The sequence below is a fragment of the Ictidomys tridecemlineatus genome, chromosome 9 (genome assembly GCF_052094955.1).
Source record: "Ictidomys tridecemlineatus isolate mIctTri1 chromosome 9, mIctTri1.hap1, whole genome shotgun sequence".
NCBI classification, from domain to species: Eukaryota; Metazoa; Chordata; class Mammalia; order Rodentia; family Sciuridae; genus Ictidomys; species Ictidomys tridecemlineatus.
The window spans coordinates 86,390,746-86,416,997 of record NC_135485.1 but is presented as its reverse complement, the minus strand read 5'-3'; the positions used below and the strand labels follow the sequence as shown (position 1 = coordinate 86,416,997).

Sequence of the window (26,252 nt, the reverse complement as noted above, 5' to 3'; positions counted from 1 at the left end):
AGAAAGTAGACAAATGAATTGAAAAAGAATATTATGAGAAAAATGTAGGACTGAAACTTTACTGAATGCATATTATTCACATTCTTTCCTCTTTCCCCTCGATGTTTGGTAATCCTACATGCAAATTTTTCTTCCTGAACCAATTTGAATATTTTTTCATCACCATGATGGGGAAAGCTTGAAATCTGCTTTGAATATGCTGGCTCAGTAGAGCTTGCAAGAACAGAAAAGAAGTAGCTTGTGCTAGCAAATTTAACTTGCTAGAATTCACTTTGTTAAAAAAAAAAAAGAAAGAGATCCCTCTACTTTGTTTATGGTTAAAGTAGCATTCAACAGATGTCTTCCCAGCATGGGTAGATTCGGTTTCAATTTCAAGTGTCTGTGTCATTATTAAACAATTTCCTAAGAAGCAGGCAAATGCATCGGAAAGTAACATTGTGAGAAAGTTGTAGGAAAGAATTCCAATTAAACTTTACTGATAGTATCCTGTTTATATTCCTCCCTCTTTCCACTCAATGTTGGGTGATGCTACATACAATCTTCTCTTCCTAGACCAATTTGAATATTTTGCATTGGCTGTGATTAGAAGTCTGAAGTCTGCTTTACATGTGCTGGCAGAATAGAGCTTACAAGAACTCAACAGTAGCAGTTTGTGCTAGCAGCTTGTACTTGCTAGAATTCACTGTTTTAAAAGAAAACCCACTGCTTTCTTTGTGCTTGAAGTTACATTTAACACAATTCTTCCCGGAATGGGCAGATTCAGTTCCAGTTTCAAACCTCTGTGCCATTGTTAAACATCAGTTCTTGGAAGCAGGAAAATGCAACTGTAGTGAGTATTGTGAAAAAGATGGACCAATGAATATCAAGAGAACTTTGGTGAAAGAATCCTCATAACATTCCCTCTTTCACCCAAAGTTTGTGAGCCTAGTCCCAAGGTTTTTCTTGCTAACACCACTTAAATTATGTGCCTGTGGTGCAATGTTGGAGACTGAACTGCTCTTTAAATCTGCTGCCTTACAAGAGCTTCTTAGAGCAGAAGAGAATCCATGTGTTTTTGAAGCTTCTACTTGCATGAATTCACTCTTTTCTAAAAAAGTACCCTCTACTTTGTTTGTACTTGAAGTAGCATTCAACAGAACTCTTCCCAGCCTGGTCAGATTCAATATCACTTTCAAGCATTTGTGCCACTGCTAAACATAACTTCCTCAGAAGCAGACAAATGCAATGGAAAGGAACATTGTGAAAAAGCTTTAGTAAAGAATTCCAATGAAACTTTACTGAATGTCTCCCATTTACATTCTTCCCTCTTTCCCCACAATGTTTGGTGATCCAATATACAAGTCTTTCTTCCTAGGCCATTTTGAATATTTTGCCATGGCAGTGATTGGAAAAGTCTAAAGTCGACTTGGAATGTGCTGGCTGAGTAGAGCTTACATAAACAGAACAGTAAAAGTTTGTGCTAGCAGCTTCTACTTTCTAGAAATCCCTCTGTTTAAAAGGAAAACTTTCTGCTCTTTTTTGTGCTTGAATAGCATTCAACAGAACTCTTCCCAGCATGGGAAGATTCAGTTTCAGTTTCAAGCTTCTGTGTCATTGTTAAACATCATTTCATAGGAATCAGGAAAATGCAATTGAAGTGAGTATTGTGAAAAAGATGTACCAACAAATTTTAAGTAACCTTTGGTTAATGAATCCTCATAACATTCCTTCATGCTTCACAAAGTTTTGTGTGCCTTATCTCAAGGTTTATCTTGCTACCACCATTTCAATAATGTGCCTGCAATGTGATGTTAAAAGGCTGAACCCTATTTTGAATATGATGGCTTAGAAGAGCTTCCCAGTGCAACAGAGAATCCATGTATTTTTGTAGCTTATTGTTGCATGAACTAAGTCTGTTCTAAAGGAGAATCCTTTGCTTTGCTTGTATTTATAGTAGCATCCAACAGAATTCTTCCCAGCGTCAGCAGATTCAGTTTTAGTTTTAAGCTTCTGTGCCATTTTTAAACATCAATTCATAGGATCTGGAAAAATGCAATTGAAGTGATTATTGTGAAAAAGGTGTACCAACAAATTTCAAGGAATCTTTGATGAATGAATCCCCATAACATTTCCTGTTTTGCCCCCAAGTTTTGGTGAATCTAGTCCAAGGTATTTCTTGCTATCAATATTGGAATAACATGCCTGTATTGTGATGTTGAAGAACTGAACCTTGCTTTGAATATGCTGGCTTAGAATAGTTTCCCAGTGCAGAAGAGAATTCATGTCTTAGCAGCTTGTAATTGCATGAATTTACTCTGTTCTAAAGGAGAACTCTCTGCTTTTTTTATGGTTGAACTAACATTCAACAGAACTCTTCACAGCAGAGGAAGATTCAATTTGAGTTTCAAGTATCTGTGTCATTGTTAAACATCAGTTCAGATAAAGTAGACAAATGCACTGGAAAATAACATTGTGAAAAATGTGTAGGACTGAATTCCAATGAAACTTTACTGAATGCATGTTATTCACATTCTTTTCTTTTTCCCCTCAATGTTTGGTGATCCTACATACAATTTTCTTCCTAGACCAATCTGAATATTTTTCCATCACTGCTTTGAATGTTCTGGCTGAGTAGAGCTTGCAAGAACAGAAAAGAAGCAATTTGTGCTAGAAGCTTCAACTTGCTAGAATTCACTCTGTTTTAAATGAGAACTCTGTGCTTTGTTTGTGCTTGAGATAGTATCCAACATAATTCTCTGCATGGACAGACTCAGATTCAGTTTCAAACCTCTGTGCCATTGTTAAACATCCGTTCGCAGTAAGCAGGAAAGTGCAATAAAATTGAGTATTGTGAAAAAGGTGGGACAACCAATTTCAAGAAACCTTTGGTGAATTAATCCCCATAACATTCCCTTCTCCCACCGAAGGTTGGTGAGCCTAGTCCCAAGGTTTTTCTTTCTACCATTTATTAAATAATGTGTCTGCCATGTGATGTTGAAGGGCTAAACCTCAGTTTGAGTATGCTGGCTTATAAGAGCTTCCCAGTGCAGAAGAGAAGCTGTAGTGTTTTTTTTTTCAGCTTTAACTTGCAATAAATCACTCTATTCTAAAGGAGAATACTGTGCTTTGTTTGAGCTTGAAGTAGCATTCAAAAGAATTCTTCCCTATATGGGCAGAATCAGTTTCAGTTTCAAACCTCTGTGCCATTGTTAAACATCTGTTTGTAGGAATCATGAAATGCTATTCAGTGAGTATTGTGAAAGATGTGTACCAACAAATATCAAGAAACCTTTGGTGAATGAGTCCCCATAACATTCCTTCATTCCCCACAAAGTTTGGTGAGCCCCTAAGGTTTTGAAGAGCTGAAGTCTGCTTTGAAAATGCTGCCTTAGACGAGCTTCCCAGTGCAGAAGAGAATCCGTGTCCTTTTGCAGCTTCTACTTACATGGATTCACTCTGTTCTAAAGGAGAACCCTCTGATTTGTTTCAGCTTGAAGCTGTATTCAACAGAACTTTTCCCAGCATGGCGAGATCCAATTTCAGATTCAAGTGTCTGTGTCATTGTTAAACGTCAGTTCATAGGAAGTAGGCATTGGAAAGGATCATTGTGAGAAAGTTGTAGTAAAGAATTCTGATGAAACTTTACTGAATTCATCCTGTTAACATTCTTCCCTCTTTCTTCTCAATGTTTGGTGACCCTACATACAACATTTTCTTTCTAGACCAATTTACATATTGTGCAACGGGTGTGATTGGAAAAGTCTGAATATGCTGGCTGAGTAGAGATTGCAAGAACAGAACAGAAGCATTTTGTGCTAGCAGCTTCAAATTGCTAGAATTCACTCTGTTTTAAAGGAGAACCCTCCATTTCTGTTTGCGCTTGAAGTAGCATTAAACATAATTCTTAACTGCGTGTGCAGATTCTGTTTCAATTTCAAGTTTCAAGAGTCTGTGCCATTGTTACACATCAGTTCTTAGGAAGCTGATGAAACTTTCCAAATGCATTGGAAAGGAACATTGAGAGAAATTTGCATGATAGAATTCCAATAAAACTTTACTGAATACATCTAGTTTACATTCTTCCATCTTTCCCCTCAATGTTTAGTGATCCTACATTCAACTTTTTTTCCTAGACCAATTTGAATATTTTGCCATTGCTGCAGTTGTTAAACACTGAAGTCTGCTTTGAATGTGCTATCTGAGTACAGCTTGCAAGAACAGAAGTGGTTTATGCTAGCAGTTTGAACTTGCTAGAATTCAGTGTTTTAAAAGAGAACCCTCTGCTTTGTTTGTGCTTGAAGTAGCATTCAATAGAATTACTTGTTCACCTTGAGTGTATAAACCTGAAAATTATTCTAGGTTTTGTACATGATGATACCTAGTGTTTCTCCAAGTGGTGTTCTTAAGTATTTTTTAGGTAGCATTACTCCTCAGTGGTGTGAATATGTACAGGTTCAGAAGAGCACATCTGTGATTGCAGACACTTTAGAGGCTGAGACAGCCCCCTGTCAGAGCAGGAATCCACTCCTCTGCAGCCTTAGAGCCACCCAGGCTGGTAAGCAAAGCCAGAGTGGTGGGATCTCCGAATTCTGTCAGCATGTGACTGATAAATGTACTACTGTTGCATAAATTTGGATTCCCTTCTCCAGCCCAACAGTAGCTATTTATTTGGCATTGTAATTTTAAATTTCAACTTTACCTATAATATAAAAATGTTTCTAGTTTACAAAGTGTAAATTCTTACTCAAGCCAATGGAATCCTTGATTTCCTACCTCATTGTACACTCAGCTGTCCCTCAGTTTTTGCAAATGTTCAATAATATTTTGCTTTGATTGCTACTATATATATTTGCTTTGAAAAGTTACTGTTTGATGATAAAACCTAGTTGTCTTCACGTTTAAATATAAGTTTGAAATTTCTCTCTACCTCTGAAATTTACATTAAGGATTTATCTTAGTGGCATCTGATAATTCGCCAAGTGTAATATTTCTTAAATATACCATAACTTTTAATACCAGCATGTAATACAAATGATTACACTACCTCATATCTACATGATTTTCAAGTTGTATTACAGATGGACAGAAAAAGATTTTAACTTTGTGTTTTGGCCACAAGGTGAGGAAGTTTTCTGTCTATTGCATAGCATTACACATTTATGCCTATTCTGATTTTAACTTCTAATGAATTTTTTTTCTAAAAAAATTGTTTCAAGGCAATTTTTTGAGGGTGCTGAAGACAAATGATAGAATTATGTGTATAAAGTGTATGCCTTTTCCTTCATGCAAAATTTTGTGAATGTAATTTTCAGTTTGTATATTGAATATTTACATGATTATTCTTCCTTATTTTATGCACTGGCCTACTCAGTGCTTGATGATTTTTTAAAAGCTCAGTAAAATCATATTACCTGATAATTTTCCTTATTTGAATGGCTGTAACAAATGATTTGTTAAATTGCTGTACTCAAAACAATTGTGGATATAACCTTGGTTCTCCTTCTGTAAGCTTTATAACAGTTTGCCTTAATGCTTAATCAATTGTAAATGAGGTAGACAATATAGCTTTTATGTGGACATTCAGCCACATCAATAACTTGGAAAAATTAGTTGCAAGGTTATAAAGAATTCTTAAGTGACTATCTGATACATATATGAAAATGCTGACAGAAGTATAACAAGGAAAAATATTCATAACATTTTCTGCAATATTATCCTTCATTAAAAAGAACTTTAAAAAAAGAATTCTCAGGTGAATTTTTTAAAATTATGAAACATCTATGTTCAACTTATAAATATTGTAAATGTTTTATTAAGGCATGTATAAACTATTCTTTGAAACCTGCTGGGTAGAATAAAAATTTAGAGCCATATGGTAAAAGATGACATACTAATTGTAAAAGGAAAAAAAATAATAACATTCTGGATTTTTTTTGTATCTTTCATATTTAATTTTCTAACAATGCAATAAACCCACTATTATTTATATGTCCATATGCTATTAAAGCCATGATTCATTAAGAGTACACTTTCATAGTATTTAATTTACATTTTATTCTTAACATGCTTGTCTTTTAGTAATAAAACTATAAATAATGTTAATGAAAAATCAACAGTAAAATAAAATGCTTTAAAATCACTTTAAAAATGGATAGAAAGTGAAAAATGAAATAATGAGGGAAACTCCATAAAACAACACAAACACAAAAAATATCAAGGACAACAGCAGCAAAAGCTTGAGAGTCCAAAGAAAATATTTCTTTCTAGAATTTTAAGTTTAAATACATATAACTTCTGGGATTTTGAGGGAAAAAAATATAATCCAATTCTTTATTTGCTCTAGCCCCCAAAAGCCTAAACTGTTATCAGCATGAATAAGCTGAGTTCCTCTGCTCCTTTGTCCCCCACTCTACCCATAAAATCCTGAGAGTACTTTGCAATCTCAAGAAACAGCCTCAGTACCTGTTTATGTACTCAGAGCTATGGATCTATCAAATATGAGAACTTCCTGACAAACACTCTGGTCCATGGAGCCTGGGGACTAGTCTGTAACGAAGACCCACTGAGAGATTCCTATAGTCAGTGACCTTAAGGTGGGCAAGATTCCATGTCTCTGAGGAGTTTCCTTACAACCTATTGAAACATGGCAGTCATGGCCTGCTTTTAGAATCTATGATTTCTTCTGGGACCTTTAGAGAAATATCATTCACCTGACAATGCCCCAGCATTCCTGAATTCTTCTATCACTTGAATTCTCACAAAGCACTTCTCCCTCACTATCATCATTCTTAACCACCCGTTTGAAGAGGCAGTACTCAGTGGAACTCTACTAACTATACAACAGGCACAACTCACATATTACTGATGAGAGTTTTCAACCCATTCCTGATTATAACTATTCTGAGACCACATGATCAGGATGAACTCCCACCATTCTGTGAGGAAAGTTGGCAGAGCATCAAGAAATGCAACGGTTTCTGATCTTGCCCAAAGAGTTGCTACAATGGGACCCTTCTCAAAAGTGTTTGCACTAAAGATTACATTGTATTCCCTAGGAGGGTGTCTACATGAACCGCAGTGGTAGCAATGTGGACAAGATGTCCAAATGCCTCTCAGATGAGTGGGTTGAACATTCCTGGTATATCTGCCCCTATGTGTTCTGCATGCAGCCAGTTTTCTACTGGACTTATCTCTGGCATCTTCTCTCACAGAGTTGGAAACATCACAGGGAGTCTCTCTTACATTGACATAAGTGCCGTAATCTTTTAATCATTAAGTAGACCAGAGGGACAATGCTCTAGACCCCAAGAGTGCTCACCACATCTTTATCTCATATTCTCTTCTATACCCACCCTGATTCTTGTTGTGAGTGCCTTCAAAGGCACATTTTAAACAACTTTATAGTCTTGAAAACATTACAAAAGGATAGATTTTTTTTTCTAAAACTCCAGGAAAAAAAGTCAAAATAAGGTAACTTGAATGATGAGGCCCAATTTATTAGTGAATCTGATTCTCCCAGGAAGATTTGGCCAAACATAGAATTTTCCTTGGTATCTTTGGGAAAATCCAAGTCTAACTTGATAAATGTGTTGTATTCTAATCGACAGGAATCTAAATATATTTCCTATATTTTTCTAGAAAAAAAAACATTCCCTAATAAATTGGGGAAGATTTAAATGTTAAAACTTTAATATTTTAGAAAGTGTTGGGAAATTATTTCTATACACTATCTGTAGATTCATTTTGACCTCATGGTGCATCAAAAAAAATTCAGTGCCAAGTGTCTCCACATTTTTGTTTCTTTGTTTGTTTTGTTTTTTTGATCCGTCCATCTGTTGACAGGTATGTATAGAAGTACCATCATTTTCTAATTCTGAATTGCTGCAATACAGACATTGAAGTTCTTATGTCATGTGTGTATACTGATTTCTGTACATTGGGTCTAAAATTGAGGAGTGAGAAAGCTGGGTCTTATGGTAGTCACATTCTTAGTGTTCTGAGAAGTCTCCATACTGCTTTCCAGAGTGGAACCTAATTTTCAGTTTCACAGTGTATGAGTGTACTTTGTGTCCCACATCCTCACCAACACTTATTATTTGAATATTTAAAAAATGTCATTCTGTCTGGAAGGACCTGAAATGTCAATAGAGTTTTAAATGGTAGTTTCCTACATGCTAATGATGTTGAAATTTTTTCATCTGTTTGCAGGCAATTTGTTTTGAGAGTTATCTATCTCTGGATTTTCTCTATTTCCTAATTATATTGTTGAGATTCTCCTCAGGCCACCATAGGGAAGATAACTTTTTTCTAGAAATCTATATTACCCCTGGCACTGCTGGAACCTATTTCTTTCATGAATGCCTTTCTTCTTTTAAATGCCACTCTTTCTGAGCTTCATCAGATCACAGGTTCTTTGTAGTGGTTTGTCAGCGTTTTCCCATAGCCTGTCTTTTTCATCATGCAGCCATAAACCACCTGTCCATCTAACTCTCATTTCTGAAAATGATCAATCCTTAAGCACTGCATGATGTTACACTGCCACCTTTCTCCCTTGGAATTCCTTTTAGTTCTTTCTTCAGTGAAAACTGTTACATATACTACCCAAATTTCCTGTGTTCTTGTATCCAAGTAAAATACAGACATAATTTGTTTTATGAATTCTGTTTTGTTTAAGTGATAATTTGACTCAGTAAATATTTTGCTGAAAGATATTAGATTCTGAAAGTCTGTGATAACTCTAAAGAAGCAAGTGCAACAGTGTTTCTTTCCTACACAAGATGACAGAACTGAAATTCTCTTATCCCATCAAATATCCTAATTTAGCACTAATAATTTGGCCATGTATTGTTTAAACTGTCAAGTGCTGTACAACATCACAAACACTTTCAAAGGTGTCTTAGATGAGTTTTCTACTGAGTTAGTAGATTTCCTGGGGAATAAAAAGTTGACTAGTTAAGCTCTGATATTTTATATTTTGGATACATGCATGTCAGTGAGTTTTTGTCAGGGAACGCATTTCTTGTATCATCCATTCTGGTTTTATCTCACCAGTAACTACACTAAAAGAAGAGTTCAGTTTCATCTGGAGTGCAAATATAGTCTCTTATGTAGAAATATTGCTCAAAATGTAATGGTCTAATTTCCAATTCCCATGATTTCACAACTAGAAATATGATGTTTAAAGAGCGAGGATGAAATCTATTTGCAACTTATTATTGCCATTATTCTTACCAGCGTGAGTCTGAGCAACATCCAGAGTAATGCAATTTGTTTCCAACTGTGACTAAGTCAGAAACATTGGGAAAGTTTTACTCTCCCTCATAGATTGCAAAACATTTTAGAGAATATATTGCCTTAAAACCTGAGCACTAGTATACTGGAATTGTTCAAAGAATGTATCTATTAAATAGCTAGTGAGTAAAAAAGTATATTAAGAAGTCATATATGTTATTAGATTTCAATCACATGTTAAATTAGGGATATTGCTGAAGGAACTGAAGTGGAAGTTGCATTTTGACACATGCCCCAAGCACAGGAAAATGGAGATAAGAAAAAGGAGAGAAGAGGGAATTAAAACTGAAAAAGGCAGTGAGTACAGGGAGTCAAAGAAGAAAAAATAATTAGTTGTATTCAGGGAATGGTGGGAAATTCAATTCACATATGATAAGGAAGAAGGAAAGGATTTGTGAAATGGGGGAAAAATTTGTGAGTTTCCAATTCTGAATGAAGGTGACAGTAAAACTTTCCCAATGTTTCTGACTTAGTCACAGTTGAAAACAAATTGATCCTGCAGAGCTAAGTTTATTTTTATTCTTTTACCACAAATGGCTAGGTATATATAAAATTTAATAATATGAAAAATTATACTGCTATTTAGGACAAAATTATAGGCAGAAATATTGAGGAAGTAGAAAGAAGTATAGATGGTTATGGATTGATCCCCCAATCCACACATATGAAAAATTCATTTTTTTGAAATATTACCAGTCCTTATAAACTTTTATTTTGGGGAACAGGCTAGGGAGGAACCTAGAGCTTCATTCAAGTTAACAGAGGAATTTGAAGGTGACAAAGTTCATACTGGATCTCTGAATGTGTAATGAAAAACCACTTGGGGACCATATTCAAAGCTAATTCTGACTTAGCTGGAGTTTGATCTGCAGAACATAGCACACACATGTTTTAGGTACTATTTATACTTGTATAGTGTATGAATAATGCATGTGAGAATATACAGGCATTCATATATAAAAATTACTCACATATTATTTCTATTTTGTTTCCTTACTGTTTAAAATTCTGTTATCCAATTAAAACATTTGAATTCAGGTTCTGCATTTAATGTAATAAAAAGTCACTGCTCATAATGTTCACTACACATTAAAAGAAATTTGTGAAACTGGAAAATGAGCTTTGTGAACTTAAAAAGAAATAGTCTGAAGTAAAAAGAGTGAAATCAGAGATTACAAAGAAAATAAAGTATGGAAACAAGAACTTCCAAAATTTGAGGTCTGCTATGCTGATTAAAAGAAGGGGTGAAACTCTTTCCTTTATACTACTGGTTCATGGGGGGATGTTTGTAACTGCTGAATTATTTTTGGCATGTTGCAAGAGAGAAAACATTTTACTCATCTGGAACATAAAAATTTAGTGACTAAGATAACACACTATTAATCATCAATACTTAGGAATATTAAATGTATATTCTTCCCAATCACAGTTTATGGCTGTACAGAACCCTACCTTATAGGAATTATTTTTTTTATTTAGGTACCAGATATTAAACCTAGGGGCACTTAACCACTGAGACATATACTCAGCAAGGCTATTTATTTATTTATTTTTGAGACACTACGTTTCTTTCTTAGATTTTTGTTAGGTTGCTGAGGCTGGCTTTGATCTTTAGATACTCCTGTATCATCTTCCCTAGTTGCTGGGATTAGAGGCATGTACCACCACATCTGAATATTAATCTGTATATATAAAAAATAGAAATTTGTGTGGTTTTGTATTTATTTTTTGCTTTTTGTAATACAATCAATGTTTCAAGGAATAAAATCCAGAAAACCATTTTTCTCTATTTGTTTACTCTTAATATATTTTCACTGTAGAATTATTTGACTAGAGAAACTTTTTAAAAAGTTGATATAGATTTTTAAATTATTCTCAAGAAAGTTTATGTTATTTACATTTCTCCCAAACATAATGAAATGGGCATTTTTTTTGCTGCTCAGAAACATGTTTTTAAACATTTGTAGTTTTTCTTCTTTTGTATAGAAGGAAATCTACGAGTTAGTTCATCTAAGAAGATATGCTAGTACTGAGCTACACCCTCAGCTACAGTTTTAATATTAATATTCATTTAAAAATAAAATGGAAATCGATTATTGATTATTTTATTCAAATTTACTCTGGTTTATAAATAAAATTTCTTCCTATTTCTTTGTTGAAAATACCCATACTCATAATTATTAGATTAATTATTTGGTTCAGTCTTGTTCCAAATGGGATTTTGAGTTGTTTATAAAATACATAATGCACAACAAGGCAAGTTGAAACTGCTACCATAAGAGAAACATAAAAAGTAGAATAAAGTTAATTTTTTCTCAGGAATAATCAATTTAAAGATAAACATATTTTATTGCAAATATACCTTAAAAAAGAAGAATAGAAGAAATGATTCTCTATTTTTTGAATAAAATAATGACCAGTTAAAACCAAAAGAAAATGAAGATAATAAAGAAGTGAAAAAGAAACTTGAAATTTATCTCAGAAAATTTGATATGGAATTAAATATTACAAGAAATAAATTTAATCAGGTACATAAGCTTTCAGTAAATTTCCAATTTTTAAATCTTATTTCAAAAAACGTATTTATAATATCCCTTCAATGCATTATATGTAGCCATATTTCAGTTCATGGTGGGGCTATGATCTGAGAAATGTGCCATTTGGCAATTTCACCAACATACAATCATCACAAATGTGTACTTCCACAAACTTCAGACATCTCTGACAATACCAGGATAAATAATCTTTCAGGATCTCCATTGTATATGCAGTATATTTTCTCCCCAAACATGGTTATGTGTGGTGGGACACTACTATTTAGGTTTAAAACAAAATATTATCTCACCCTAAAATTAAGTGATGACATTTTTGGAAACATTAATTATTGATAATATACCAGCAAAAAATCTCTGCAAACAAAAAGTGATAGATATGGCCAAAATGAAATGAATTCTTTTCAAATGTGTGTGTGTGTGTGTGTGTGTGTGTGTGTGTTTAAATATAAACTATTTTCATCATGAAAAATATGGAGGATTTAAAATCCATATATGTACAACAATAAGGTGCATATTTAGGGAGTGAAGGTGACATTTTTGTCCCACTGGATTAAGTAATGTTCTTGATTCAACTTAATTTAGCTGTAGCAGCAGAGTGGTTTTTCACAGTGGCCTCATTCAGAGAAAAGGCTTCTAATATTTCTCATAGAAATTGATGATTTCTCTGTGGTCTCAAAACCCTTGATTCTAACAATAGGTCTTCTATTTGGAGGAAATGATTTAACTTCCTTGGTGTGTTAATGTGAAGATATGCTTATTATTCCCACTGTTAAATAAGGAGGAAAAGTGTGGCCAGCGGAGACCCTGCTTCTGGATAACTTTTCCTCACTTTTGAGAAGACAAACACTTTGCAGCAAGTAATCTCCTGTTTTATAGAGGACAGTCTGGGAAATAATGATGCACCATGATATGTACTCAGTAATAACTTACTAGTATTTGTTCCTAATAAATTGGACCAGTTTATTTTCTCTATTTCACACTTACTTATGTTTCAAACTTCATCAAAAAGAAACAAATAATACTGAAAAGCAACTTAGAAATTGTTTTACAATTAGTATTTTGCACTTCTTTTCAATGGTTACTTATTTTGAATATATGAGCCTTCTCTGGTTTTTATATATTCACAGGAAAGAAATAACTGCTTGGTGGATAAGCACTAGAAGCAGAGGTGGAAGGCTTAGATAAAATTTCACAACTTGTCTATATTTTTGGCTTCACCATGCCTTCTAGAATTGTTTTATTGATAAACATAGATATGCTAAGTGTTAGCCCTAGTTCTATCATTTATTAAGGTGTGCAATTCTCATAACTGATATCAAAATTTTAAAACAATAGAATATGCATAGAATATTTTCAGGAAAAAAAAATTAAGAAAATTCTGTGTGCCGGAGTACATGTAACGCAAAGGCTTTTACCATGGGCTGGTCATATAAATGAGGTGACAGAGGGCAAACTTCTTTTTTTTTAAACCATCATACTTAGTAATCACTTATTCTATTCCTTGGATCTAACATAATTCATAAATTTTTCAATTTTGAGATTCCTTAAATTGGAAATTCCTTTTATTCTCATGTATACATTTTGCTGAAATTACTATTTTTTTAAAGTCTTGGGAATTAATGCTTTTATATGATCTGAAGTTTACATCTTATATTTCTTCAGTGGGATACCTATATATTGCAATGCTTTCGTTATACAAATATACAGATTATTGTTTAATTTCAGAGGATATATTGAAATGTCACTTTGTTGTATGCTAGCTAAATGTATCCTTGATTTTACCTAGGTTTCTAATAGTGAAACAAGGGAGAATGAGCTATGACATAAATGTCAGAGGATAAAGGATAAAATCTCCATGAAGTGACTAGAAATAGAGAAAAATTAAGTGTCAGAACCAGAAAAAGAAACACAGTGACATTACTGAAACTTTAAGAGAAAGGAGTGATGACCTTCAAAGGACACACAACCTGAATGAGGAAACACAAAACCAACAAGCCCCCATAATGAACAGTTGGATATTCCAAAAGTGGCGTATACAATGCAAAAGTTTACACAGCAGAATGAGAAAAAAAGCACAGAAAGACTGAAATCAGAAGTCAAATCCTACTCTTCCAGATTGGCTGCTGTTCCACATCCTTGCAATGAAAGGCAAACACCAAAAAGAGATCTAGAATTTGCTTTCCAAAGAGCCAGGGAAGAGGACTTTAGTTCAATATAAAAGAAGAATTTTGATGTATCTAACCTAAAAGACAGTAGTGAAATTCCTTTCCTACAGGGTTCACAGTCAGAAATGAAGATCAGTGACCTAGAAAATGAGATTGGTCAGAAAAGAGATACCCTCAGAGTAATGATTTTAGTTTCAGAACAAGGAAAAGACACCTAAAACAAACAAAAATGCCAAATGAAGGGGATGGAACATAGATATCAAAATGAACAAAGGAAAATGAAAGAATGCCTCAGAAAGCAGAAATCTATTAGAGACTAGAGATTATTTAGACTCCAAAGTGAAATTATGTGGTTTCAACTGGAATGTTATAACCTTCAAAACAAAGTTGAGAAGCAAAACAGTGAATTCATTAACAGCCAAGACAAATTTTATGATATTATAAAACAATTTCACGCTCAGAATGAAAGACAACATCTTATCCTGGAAAACAGAAATATTAAATTAATCCATGAAAATTATCATTTTAAAAAGGATAGCAATATGAATAGAGAAAGCAGAAAAAAAGAAGTATCAAGCAAGTAAACTATTTGAATTATCTTTAAAGGAATACCCCAAGTGATATTTGTGTGTAGTTAAATGTTGCTCTGATTCCTACATGTTGAGTACATATTTTAAAGAAACACTATCTCATATATGTGTACAGTTATATGCCAATTGAACACAGGAAACAGATTTTAAAATTTAAGAAAGGAAACATATCAAAAACCTTGGACCTAATAGATGTTTCATTTTGAGTAAAGAATTGTAAAATTTTAAGAGGTTGATATACAGATATTTAGTAGCTATATATGCTGATGTTAGTAATATATTCTCAATAATGATGAAACAATATTTATTATTGGTCCTGGCTACTAAAGTCAAAGCTTTGTATATAGTAAACACATGCTCTAACTCTGTAATACACATCATCTCCATGTCTTCCTGTTGCCATACTTTAAGACCACAAGGAAAGAGACACATGGAAATGCCTATACTTAGTTGCAATTAACATTTAATTATAGATTGTCCAGCTGAACTGAAATGCAAATGTTGTATTTCATAATACATTTCCTTCACTAAACTTTTATATATTTCTAGTTGGAAAATTTAATTGTATTAATGTCAATTTTATTTAAATCAGAAAATTGATTAAAAACATCTACTTGTCAGTATCATACATTGAGGCAGATGTGATGAATTGCAGCAAAACCATGGTTGATTCAATCTGTAAATTATTAATTATGTTCATGATAACTTGATCATAGTTTTCTTCAAACCTCAATTGCTATCATGAAAAGAATATAGACTTTTCCAGTACAAAGATAGTTGTATTTATCTATCATTTATTAATTTGACACTGAATTTCCATTTCTAGACTAGTAAGGGTAGAAGGATTCATGTACAATAGAAATGGTGTGAAGACAAGTGAGAGTATTTTAAAAAAATGCATGTCACCTAGAGAAAAAAATTGAAATATTAACTAATTACCTTGTGTAATCCTCAAAAAATCAAAAAGAGCCTATAGGAGGGTAATACTAGCAGACTCCTGATGGAGAAACAGAGCCAAACTGCATATGGTCCTCTAGGTACAAGTTCTGTCCCAATGTATCATTGAGTTACATATAATTGGGTACCCACCAAAATTTTTATTCAAAGAGAAAATGTAGTGAACTAACTGGCTAAGATTAGTTACATTATGTTACTATTTTTGGTTTCAGACTTCATTTCTGATAGTCTTGTTTTGACTTAGTGAAATACTGAGTTGTTTAGTTGAGCTATGTATGTTAAGTAAAGGTCATGATAATCTATATTAAGAAAACAAAAATACAATTTAAAAAAAAATCACTGGATACCTCATTTTCAAGAGATACTTACTTGTTAACTGTATTCAAAAAATAAAAATGAACTGATAATTTGAACTTTCCTTAAGTGCTTCATTTAAATTACTTTTTAAAATAAATATCACTGTCTATAACTGAAGGAAGATATTGAAGTATGTAACATACCTTATGTGTAGTTTTAGTTTCTCTGTGCTTTTAACACTTTCATTTATCCTGCAATCACCCCAAGGTTTCCACCTGTAGTCATAAATGCATGATTGATACTCAAAAATGTTATCAATATGAATGTTTATAATGTAAAAAAATATTAAATAATTTTGTAAGTTCATAAACTTGTAACACTAAAATTGTTTAATTTTTGCTTTTGCTAAATTGTTTGACATGTTCTTCAGTGAAAATATATCCTTGATTGTTTTTATTTACATGATCTTCATCATAATTTTTGTAAAACCTGTTTATTGCTGTACTGTTACTGCTATTATAATATACTTAAAATGGTTGAATTAAACATTTATTTGAATTTATAAAACAAGGAGCCATTACATATGATCCGTATCTAAAGTGGCAGTGGTATTAAGAATATTTAAATAGAAATAGAATCGATTATATTCTTTCTATCTTCCGTCTTGTGTACAGTGAGCACTGACTCCATCTTCCTGGAGATGTAACAGAAACCTTGCAGTTTAATCACATAATTTCCTTCATACTAAGAGTTTTTTGGGAGATTTAAATCTTATTCCAAAAATGAAGAGCTCTATCTACTTAAGAGTTGATAATAAAAGCAATGTTCAAACTATGTTGGATATTTTAAATATTTTAAGATATTTCTATAAATATTTTAAGATATTTCTATAATGTTTGACCATTTTTTATTGGGGGACTATTGCAACCATGAAATATCTGTTTGAAAATTGTATAAATAAAAGATAGCATCTTGTTTTCATTATGTGTCACTGTTGTTAAAATATAAATTTTATTGCACCTTGTTTTATAGCACGGTGTTCAATCCTTAGCACCACATAAAAATAAATAAAGGTAAAATAGTTCTCTGTTAGTTTATTTAAACTTTTCCTGTATATAAACTAGTTTGAAATGATAAGTACTTAGGCTATCCATTAATTGTCATGCTGTAGATATGATGTGCATTTAAAATTATGTAAGAACAATTAAGCCAAAGCATGAAAGAGCCTGGCTAACCACGAAGGCTTCTTAGTTCTTAAAAACAGTAAAAGGTCATAAGGAACACAGGAGTTTCCTTTCCATATTGTCATTTGGTACCATGAGATGTGCAAATAGGCTGTTCCTGCTGTAGGCTCTTTATTGATTTTCGGTTTTCATTTTCAATTCTTAATGTATTTGGCCATATTTAGGCAGAAAACATGACTGTCAGCCTAATTGTTTCACAATTAATTTTCTTCTCCCATGAAGGGAACAGGAAAACATATCTCAATTCTATAAATTTGCTTTAAGTTTGTGAGAAAAGAAAGGGCATAGACAGAAAAAAAGGAGAGGAAGAGTTGTTACAGCCCATATACTTGCCCATCAGTGACTTGATTTCAGTAAATACTATGGTGTTACCCAAAGGTCAGACTTTATCCCTGAAGAAAAGTCATACCTAAGGACAAATTTTGGAGAAAAAGGAAAAAATAATTAGCAAAGAAGAAACACAGGGGACTACTATCTCATAAGCTGTGATACTCTTAAGTTGAACAGAAAACTTTTAAAGTGGTTATTTAAAGGCTACATACCAGCTGTGCCGTGTAAGTGGTCATAATTCACTTGTAAACTTGGATGATAGCTGCTTTTTAGGTCTTCTAGCACCAATCTTAGTTATCTTTTCAAAGAACAAATTCTTCATTACATTGACCCCATGTTTGTTTTCTTATTCTCAATTTCAACGATGTCTGCCCTGATCTAATTAATTCTTGTTTTTATAGATTTGGCAATTTGTTTTTCTTGTTCTATGGCCTTGAGGTATAACATAAACTCATTCATCTGGAACCCATGTTCAGTGTAGTCACTCAATGCTATAACTTTTCTGCTTAGAACCACTTTCATAATATTGAAAATATTTTGATATATTTTATCTCATTGTTTATTTCTAAGAATTTCTGAATCTCTATTCTCATTTCTTTTTTAATTTAAGAGCACTATTCAATAAGAGCTCAGTTAAGATTATTATTCAATCTCCATGTGTTTGTGTTGTTTATATTACTTTCCTTCCCATTGCTTTCTAGTATCTTCTAATTATAATCTGATAGGATACATGGGATTACATCAACAGTTTTTGTATTTATTAAAATTTGTCTTTACAATATTCAAGAATATGAAGAAAAATAAATGTTGTCAACAATGTGGGGGCAAATTTATACTCATACATTGCTGGTGGGACTGCAAATTGTTGCAGTCACTCTGGAAAGCACAATGGAGATGCCTTAGAAAACTCTGACTAAAACCACCATTTGCTCTTGTTATCCAACTCCTCATTTTGTACCCAAAGGACCTAAAATATCATACTACAGTGATGCAGTCACATCAATGTTTATAGAAGCTCAATTCAAAATAGCTAAACCATGGAACCAACCAGGTTCCCTTCAACAGATGAATGGATATAGAAAATTGGTAAATATGCAAAATAGAATACTACTCAGCCATAAAGAAGAATGAAATTATGGCACTTGCCAGTAAATGGATGAAACTGGAGTATATCAAGTTAAATTAAATAATCTGATTCCAAAATCCAAAGGCTGATTGTTTTCTCTCTGATATGTGGATGTTAATCCACAATAAGGCAGGGAGGTGGTTAGGCAAGAATAAAAGTTCTTTGGATTAGACAAAGGGGAATAAAGAGAAGGCAGGGGAATGATCCTGCTGATACTATTCAAGTTTCTCAAGGGGTAAGGTCATTCATTTAATGAATACTCATTCAATGACAAAAACGCACTGAGCCACAGAAAGTATGAACATAGCTGCTAGAGCCAAGGTGTTAAAGGCTTGGTCTCCAGCCCAAGATGCTATTGGGTAGAGGTGGAATCTTTAAGAGGTGAGGCCTAGTAAAAGGAAGTTAGGTCAACGGGTGAGCTCTTGTAGGGAATTTGGGACCTTGGCCCCTTCTTGTCTCTCTCTTCACTATCCAGCTGTCATGATGTGAGCAACTTACTCTGACATACATTCCTGGCCATGAAGTACTGTTCTGCCATAGCCTCAAAGTGACAGGGTCAAGTAGCCATGGTCAGAGCCTAATTAAATATTTTCTTCTTATAGCTGTCAGTTATTAAATGCTTTCTATGGGCCAAGTACTGCTCTTAGAGCTTCATGTTAGTCTTTTATTTAATCTTCACCACAACTTAAGAAGATAATATCATCGTCCCCATTCCACAAAAGAAAAAAAAAAGTACAGAAAGGATAACAAGTCTATTAAAGTCACACAGTGGATCAGTGATAAAAGTGGAATTCCAACCCTAGTAGTTGTAGCTTGATTCTTAGTCAATCTATATATCTGCCTCCCAATGCCTACCTCATAGGGTTAGAAAATATATAAGTGAGACAACCTATTAAGAAGCTGAATTTCTTTGAAGAAGCCACATCTATATTTTCAACTAATTTTTATTGATGCATTATAATTATACATAATAATGGAATCCATTGTGACATAATTATACATGCATATAACATAAATCAGTCAATTTTATTCCCCAGTGCCACATCTTTATTAAAGATCATGCAGACTGACCTCAGCTGAGAACATCCTGTTTCTGGAGAGATGACAAATTGTAGGTTGAGAGACAAAATTAGCTTGGGGTACATTGGGGCCTTTTAAAAAAAGTCATTAACTTTTGTATCTGACCTAACATTCTCCTATTAGGTAAACCTCTTAGAATGTATTAATAGCTTAATAGACCTCTAGCCTGCACCAACTCTAAATCTAAGAAGGCTGTAACAGTCAATACCTATAGTAAAAACTTTCCCTCTTTGCTACAGCTCACCTACCTACTTTCCCCACCAATTTATTTCTTAAACATATTGCTCGAAGACTTTTGTTTTTTGGCTATAAAACAGTTCATGTAACCTCTTCCACATCAAAACAAATCATTCAGGCAACTTGAATCCATGTTCCTGTGCCACTCATACTTGGTTCAAGCTATTTTATTTTCTTTAAAGCCAAGTGTTGATTTATATCATCATTTACAATGGAGATAGATGATGGTTCCTTAACAATGTGAATGTATATACTTAAAATACCACTGAATTATATACTCAAAAATGGCTAAAATCATACAGTATGTACATTTTAGAATAAAAATTTAAAAAGATCAAATACATATACATATGCATTTAAATAAAAGAACATAGAGAAGTATTCTTATGGATATACACCAAAGAGTTGTCAATGGTTATCTCTAGATGTTGAAGGAAGTGATTTTACTTTCTTTTTTATAAATGTTTTGATATTGTAAAATAAACATTTGGTTTTCATCCCATTTCCCGACACACATCTCCTAAAATCCATAGAATCTTCGAAGTGATAAATGGATAGTGATTTTTTATATGCTAAAGACTGACAAAGGAAATACATAAGTGAGGCATATATTTCTATGTGGCCTGATGGTAAATTTGGCTAATGATTTAATATATCATGCCTGTATTAGCAGAGTCTCCATAAAAACTTGAAAAGAAAGGATTTGGACAGTCTGAGAGCTGAAAGCACGGAGGTTCTTAGAGGGTGGCACACCTATACCTCATTCTATGTACCTCTTTATCTGGATCCTTTCTGATAACTTATTTTTTTATTGTTTTGGTGAAAACTTTTATAATAAGCTGGTAAATGTTTCCCTTAATTCTGTAAATGCTCTACCAAATTAATAAAGGAGGGAATTGCTGGGTAAACCAAATTAATAGCTGGTTGGTCATAACTGGCCTAAACTGGTACCTGAATAGGGGAAAGTCTTAGGGGGCTAAGTGTTCAACCTATGAGACCTGTTGCTATTCCCAAGGAAACAGTGTCAAAAATAAATTGGATTAAAGGACACCCAGCCAGTGTCTCTTTCTGCAGCTTACTTGATGGGTGAGGAATCTCCCTTCCCTGCCACTCCTAGTATCATAAAAATGTTGTAAGAGTATAATGGAAATAAACTGGCTTTTACTATTCATATGTTTTTATTATTCTCTGAAATCTCTACCAAGAGTATTCAATATATGACAAGAAAAATAATTTATTGACATATGGAAGAAATACAAGAAATGATCTTTGTCCTCAAAAAATTTACAATGCAAATAACGCACAAGGAAAATGCATTAAATAATTTGAACAATGAAAGACAGCTATGTAGGGGTTGTGGGTATAGCTCAACAGTAGAATTTGTGCTGATGTGCAAGAGCCCTGGGGTTTGATCTCTAGCACTGCAACAAAACAAAACTGCAGCACAGGCAGGATCATATGCCATCTTCTAGTTCAATCTTTATTTCAGAGAAAAGGAAAATGAGATCAAGTGTAACCAAGACCTGAGATTACATGCTTTACCAGTGGCAGTAGCAAGACCATAATTTAAGTATTCCAGTTGCGAATCCAGCACTCTCTCTGGTCCTAAATATCCTGAGGATATGGAGGTACAGTAGTGTTTGACCTACACACAGGAATGAAGAAAGGTTCTGAGCAGGAGAGCAACTTGGCCCCATTGGAACAGAATGGAAAAGGCTTAAAGAAAACAGACAATGGTGGATCCTGGCTATAGTCTCAGAAGATCAAACTCCACCATGTTTTTGAGTCCATAAATATTGCAATATTGCTAAAATGCTTCAGATCAGGTAGCTGGGTCTGTCTGTACTTGAATGAACTTGGGTACTTGACTAATTTAAGCCTCAGTTCCTCATATGTCTATAAAATGGGTTCAGGGCCACATCTTAAACACATGGACCTTTGAGGACCATATTATATAGGAGATAATTGATCCAAATTTATAGGGGATAACTGCCATGTTGCTGTGAGAATGAGAAATAACAAATGCAAAACCCTCAGAACATTCCCTAGCATATTGGATACTCAAGAAATACCAACTGCTAGAGTTAGATGAATGCAAGTAGAGAAAGTACCAGTATTTTCTAGGTCCTAGAAACATTATATAATTAAAAAAATATGATGCTGGGGATAAAACCTAGGATCTTATTAAAAAGCTAGGCAAGCAATGTACACCATGTCCTTACCAATTTCTATCCATGAAATTAATACTATTATTAATATAGTATCATTCAACTGCTGTAATAACCACACTCAGAGCAATTGGTTTGTGCCCACCCCTTATATAAACACTTTTCATGTACTAACTCAAGTAATCTTCTCATCTATTCTAGGAGGTAGGCATAGCTGTTATTTTGATTTCTTAAGTGAGGAAACTGAGGCACTGAGAGGTGGAGTTATTTGCCCAAAGCCCACAAACATAACAAAGGAATTGAGTTAAAATTTGACTGTCTTGAGGACCCCATTTACAACTATAGCATGTGGTGCTTTTCTACCACCAATATCTCATAAGATCCTCATGGATCCCTCCTAGAGCTTCCTGAGGAGCATCCTCTTTGTCTTCAGAGAAAAAGACCTCTCCAACTGTATGCCCTGTAACATGGCTATTTTTTGTTCACAGGTTATGTCACCTGGATGGGGTGCCTCCTTCAGTTGCCCAGCACAGAAATAAAAATGGTAGGTCAAGATCAGTTTTTGTATGCAAAGCACTTGCTCAGAATGGAAATTTTTTTAAAAAATAGCATTTTGCCAAGGGAAGGGAGGAAGAGAAGAATGAATGAAGGAGAGAGGGCCAGAAAGGAAATTCAGCAGGTGTGCATGTTTGTTCAGTCCCTAGTGTTACATACTTGTGGCAAGTATTCCTATCAAACTAGTAATCACACAATAGATTGAGATTAATGAACAAAAACACGTTTAACAAGAAAAAAGTGAGCACTAGACGCAGGAGTATGGGCAGTATTCCTTACAGAATCCACCACCACCTGTGAGGGTGGAGCAGCTCCCCCAAGATCAAAGGACTTGTGCTCTGAATTCTGGTGAAGGTTGTATTGTAAATGGGAGAGGGAAAATCCATCCACTAAAAATAGCGATGGCAATGAGCAAGCTCACCTGGGACTTTGCTTCTCTTTGCTCAATAGTCATGTCCTTTTTCTGGGCACTTGCCCCAGAGTAGGTGCAGTCTCCTGGAGGTGGATCTAAGAGAAGAAAAAGAAACCACAAGAAAGCCCCCTTTGCTTTCCATCCCTCAAAATCAGGAGCTCTAAAATTTTTTCACCACAAGTGACCACAGAGGGAAGTCAGAAAGATCTGGGAGTGCACAAAACTGGAGAAAATAACTGGGGTCGTCCTGGACAAGGGCCCCACTCTTTGTGGCTATGTAGCTTTCCAGAAGCAAAACTCAGGAGGACATGCGACTCCATCAGCAGCAGGGACTCACTGAGCCTCACCAAGTGGCAGGCACCAACAGCCTTACACTGTTCAATCCCACAGAGTCAGCTGGCATTGCTCCATTCCATTTTGTAGAAATGGAAAACTGAGGACAGAATGCACCAGTTCACAAAGCCAGTGACAATGGCACCAGGATTCCTGTCCCTGAGCATCTGCTCTAATCTCACTGTGCACCTTGCAATTTTTCTCCAAAATTGCCACCCAAATTCCTCTGCCTCCTGTCAAGGAATCGATTCCCAGATTTTAGAGAAAGCTGTTCCATAAAAGAAAAACAGTAGCTTTCCAATGGAGGGAAGGGGATCAGGCACAGAAACCAAAGACCTGGGTACTAATCCTGATTGTGCCATCAGAGAGCCAGCACCTCTCTCCTCAGTGAGACAGGTCACTATGCCCGCCACTGCAAGTGCTGAAGCCATAGGGAAGAAACTCATTTTCTCACACATTCTACTGAGTCCCGCAGCAAAACAAACACCAACAGGACACAGCAAGGTAGGGTAGGGCAGGGCAGGTACTGTGGACAGACCTGGGAAATCAGGAGACGGGCCTGCTGCAAACCCGGGATAACTGCACAACCCGACACATCTGAGGCGATATCGCGGGATGGCTAGCGGGGACTGGTGACAGGTCCTAGGGTGTCGCCCTGATCAAAAAAGCTTCTCCACACACCTTAGGGGCCATTTCCCCACTCCGGACGCAGCATTCTCCCGAGGCCCCGATCCGCCTCCCACCGTCCTCTGCTGCTCACCTCCTCTGGCCTGGGGCACCCGGGGCGACACCTCGCTGGGCAGGGCTCCGCAAGCTGGAGGTTCCGAAACCGCCCCGTCCGCCAGCAGCCTGGCGTGGGAATCTAGTCAGCGACCGATCTCAGACCCTTGAATAAGCGCACGCAGCAGCGAACACTCAGTGGCCCCAAAGGTCTACAAGGCCAGAGCAGGGTGGAACAGGATTGGCCGCTAGTTCGTCTGGGAAATGTAGTCCACTGGAGACTCCAGGATTCTGGGAAGTGTAGTTCTCCGCATTTGAGAGGCAATGCCCTGGCTGAACCTATCTGGTGCCCAGACCCCAGTTGAGGGCTCCCTTTAGTAGAGCTGGGCTTTGCTGACGCCCTCCATGAGCAACGTGGAATCTTGGATTCCAGGAAATGACAAGTTCATCTGAGTCAGTATCTAGTACTCTTCTTTTGTGTGAATGCTGGAACATAATTATTCAGCATTTTAGAGGAAAATCCAAAGAAGAAAATGGTTGGAGGTATCTGGGACATTTTGGTAGATTGAATAGGATAGATGGGGCAGGTGGGAATGGAGCAAAGATTCTGAGGTAGTGAGGGAAGTAGGAAATAAAAGGCTTCGACTCAGGTACTGAGAAGCCATCAGATGATTTTATTTTCAAGTAAATTGTTGTTTCCAATTACAAAACCCCGCTCAATGGCACATGGCTTTGTTCCTAGCTACTCCGGAGAGTGAGGCAGGAGAATCGCCAGTTCCAGGCCAGCAGGAGCAACATAGTAAACTACATCAGGCTTTTTTTAAAAAGCTACTTGCAGACCCTCATAAATTAATCCATGCATAATTCCCTCCTTGTGGAAATTGCAGCTCTATTATGGCAGTATATAGTAGTAATAATAGGGATACCAAATTATAGCTAATTCATAATTATCTTAGTATCATCTAGAACTGATATTTTTCTGAATGTTATCTGAGAATGTGCAGGATCAAATTCAGCAGAGGTTGAATTACCTGTTTCTATACTATTAGGGTAATACAGAAACAGTTCCCCAAAGGAGAACTGTCCCCTTTTGGTTGGTGAAATGATGTTGAGGAGGAGAGGTCCACACATGTACAGTTAAAGAAGAAGAGACAAAACCTGTAGATGTTCAGAGAGGCTGTGGCTCACACCAATTAAGTTAGGGTAGTTGTCATTCTCTACACTTGATAATTAAGTCCTCCTGAGCTCCTTTACTTGCAGGAGCAGATATCAAATAGGAAGAGTCAAAGATTTGTGTACAATGTGTATTTATTGCTCTCAACAACACACAATTATTTTATAATTGGTTTTCTAGGTAAAAAAGCTATTTCTTACATATCAAATATGTGAATACATGGTTACATGAAGTATGTATGATTTAGAAATAGTAAACTACATCAGGCTTTTTTTAAAAGCTATTTGCAAATATCTATTATCTTCCAAAAAAATCCATCTGCTTATGTGAATCTAAACAAGGCATTCTTAGAACTACACAGTAGAATGGCAATTTCAGTGCTTGGGCAAGGGGGAAATGGAGAGATGTTGCTCAAAATGTACAAAATTTCAGATATGAAGAATAAATAATCTCTGATAACATATCACACATTATGGTGACTATAATAACAACACTGTACTATATACTTGCTATGTACTAAGACAGTAATCTTAACTGTCTGACCAAAGAAAAGAAAGAAAGAGAGAAAGAAAAGAAAGGAAGAAAGAATTACACAGGGCATAATGGGATGGCTACACTAATTCGCTTAACAAGGGCAAACGTTTCACCATGTATACATATTTCAAAACAGCTAGTTGTATACTTTAAATATATATAATTTTATTTGTCAATTACACCTCAATAAATCCAGAGAATAAAATAAAATATTTTAGAAATATTCAAAACAAAGCCAAGAGGACATTTTCATGGATTCAGAAAGTGAATAGAGGGCTGGGAATGAAGCTCAGCTGTAGAGCATTTGCCTAGCAGGTATGAGGCCACAGATACCATGTCCACCATAATAGGATAAAAGAGTGAACAGTCTCTTAAATATTTGACATTTATTGATGTGGAAAAAACATTTATCTTTTTTGTGTTAAACTAATAAGCAAAGACTTATTGGTAATTATATCACAAGGAAAGAACATTTCCAGGAAATAAGACACAACTTTTAACTACC

At 35.0% G+C, this 26,252-nt stretch overlaps 1 long non-coding RNA gene across 4 annotated transcripts in view; it reads right to left on the bottom strand.

Moving 5' to 3' along the window:
* The window catches only part of LOC110597244 (uncharacterized), a 62,670-nt gene extending 38,349 nt beyond the window's left edge, over positions 1 to 24,321 (bottom strand). Inside the window, exons 1-4 of one of the 4 annotated variants that reach the window (XR_013426004.1) lie at positions 24,080 to 24,321; positions 22,996 to 23,081; positions 17,412 to 17,487; positions 16,038 to 16,109 (exon numbers count right to left, since the gene is read on the bottom strand). This is a non-coding gene — a long non-coding RNA (uncharacterized LOC110597244). Of the gene's footprint in view, positions 1 to 16,037; positions 17,488 to 22,995; positions 23,082 to 24,079 lie in introns of all 4 variants that reach the window. The other 3 variants (XR_013426002.1, XR_013426003.1, XR_005737241.2) reach the window with 3 other exon arrangements.
* Between the last annotated feature and the right edge of the window lie 1,931 nt (positions 24,322 to 26,252).